We start from the raw sequence: 2,039 nt of genomic DNA, 5'->3' as shown, positions 1-2,039 counted from the left end.
CCCCGGGCCCGACCACAAGGCCCGGCTTTTTCCCTCCGCTCTACCGGTAACGGCGGAGGCGGGACTACGGTTCCCGTCAGCGCCACCGCGGGGGCTCCGAGCTCGGCCGGCCCCGGGCGGGGGTGGCGGGGAAGCGGGGCGGGGTGTGTGTGTGAGGGGGGGGAAGGTGCGCGACCCCGGCCCCGCTCCATGGCGGGGCGGCCCGGGCCGGGCGCGGGGCGGCGGGAGGAGGAGGAGGAGGCGGCGGCGGCGGCGGGCGGGGGCCGGCCCTTCCCGCGGGAGTGCTGCGAAGGGCTGGGCGGCCTGGACTACGGCCAGGTACCGGCGGGGGCCCGGGGTTTGCGGGGGGAGGACGGGAGCGGGCGGGGAGCGCCGGGCTCGCTGCGGGCCCGGGGGGAAAGGCCTGGCCTGTGGCGCTGCCGGGGGGGGCGGCCCCGGGGCCGGTGTGTGTGTGTCCCCCACGTTGGTCACCCCCTTCTCGGCCTCTCCCGGTGTCATCGCGGGGCTCAGTTGGCACGGGGGGGTGGCTGTAACACCCCCCCTGCCCCGGGCTGTGTCTGGGGGTGCAGCACACCCCCGGGGTGCGGGGTACCCCGTGCCGGGGCTCAGTTGGCACAGGGGGATGGCAGTAACACCCCCTCCGCCCCGGGTTGTGTCTGGGGGTGCAGCACACCCCGGGGTGCGGGGTGCCCCGTGTCTGAGGTGCAGCCACCATCGGCCCTGGCCTGCTTCCACCCCGGCACGCTCTAGACACGTGGCAAGGGCTGCACCGGCACCGCACGGGAGTCCCAGATGCCCACGCAGCTCTCGTCTGGGTGCCCACACAGCTCTTGCCCAGATGCTCGTGCATCACTTGCACAGATGCCCATGAAGCTCTTGTCCAGATGCCTGTGCGTTCTTTGCCCTGATGCTCATGCATCACTTGCCCAGATGCCTGTGCAGTTCTTGCCCAGATGCCTGTGCATCACTTGCCCTGATGCCCATGCAGCTCTTGCCCAGGTGCCCAAGGTTCACTTGCCCAGATGCCCGTGCAGCTCTTGCCCAGGTGCCCGAGATTCACTTGCCCAGCTGCGGGTGCAGCTCATGCCCTGATGCCCATGCATCACTTGCTCAGATGCCCATGCATCACTTGCCCAGGCACCCTTGCAGCTCTCACCCAGGTGCCCGTGCATGACTCGCCCTCCCTGACTTCAGGGCTGTGGGCCAGCATTTGCCACCATTATTTATCACCTATCGGAGAGGAGGGAGCAAAGTTGGATGTTCTGTGCCTGTTACGTGGCCGTCCCGGCAGCTTGCAGAGACAGCTCATCCTAATGGGCTCCCTTTTTATCCCTAAAAGCACATCCTAAGGCACAGGCCAATCTGCCTCCCGCTGGCGGCGGCGGAGTTTGGTTGTTGAGGAGGAGAAAAGAAGGTGAGAGCAATGCTAACGATGTTGCCAGCCAGGAGTTAGTAGGTCAAGAAGCTTTTGTTCAGCCCGTGCTGGCGGTGTGCTCAGCGCCGTACGAAACGAGAGGAAAGAAGCTGTCCTGGTCCCACGGGTTTCCAATTGAAGTGGGACCAGACAGTTCGGCCCCGGCGCCGGCGGCTGTCTGGGTGCCCAGGTTACGGCATGAAGGGTCCAAGTGTGATGGCAAAGGGCTGCTGGGGGGATGAAGGGAGAGGAGACGAGGCTGGGGAGGGTGGAAATAGTGGGAGAAGGGTCAGGATGAGGCCCTGGGGGCTGTTCCTTTCATTCTTCTCCAGCACCCATATCCCCAGGGCTGGGATGGAGGAGCCCGGGGGAGCTGGGGCGGTTTGAAGGCACCTGCAGACCCCCGTGAGGATCCCCCCCATTTCACCGGGGTGATACGGCCTGTTCTTGTGCACTTTGCACCATGGGTGTCCCGAGCGGCTGGACGTGTCCCAGGACAGCGTGGGAGCCATTCCCAGGTCCTTTGCTCTTGGCTAGGAGAGACAGCAGGTTTAGCAGCCCCTCTCCAAGAATCCCACTGCGGCTCTGGTTCCTTCAAAGAACCTGTGAGGAGCCAGGGGGAATT

The 2,039-nt window shown here is 66.2% G+C and overlaps 1 protein-coding gene across 2 annotated transcripts in view; it reads left to right on the top strand.

Annotated features, from left to right (window-relative positions):
• The first annotated feature begins 199 nt into the window (after positions 1–199).
• The window catches only part of PEMT (phosphatidylethanolamine N-methyltransferase), a 47,216-nt gene continuing 45,376 nt past the window's right edge, over positions 200–2,039 (top strand). For both annotated transcript variants that reach the window (XM_014936727.1, XM_014936728.1), the window contains exon 1: positions 200–318. The gene's annotated coding sequence lies outside the window, so the exon portion shown is untranslated. The remainder of the gene's footprint in view (positions 319–2,039) is intronic.

The sequence above is a fragment of the Calidris pugnax genome, unplaced genomic scaffold (assembly GCF_001431845.1).
Source record: "Calidris pugnax isolate Ruff unplaced genomic scaffold, ASM143184v1 scaffold17, whole genome shotgun sequence".
NCBI classification, from domain to species: domain Eukaryota; kingdom Metazoa; phylum Chordata; class Aves; order Charadriiformes; family Scolopacidae; genus Calidris; species Calidris pugnax.
This window is presented reverse-complemented; position numbering and strand designations above follow the sequence as displayed.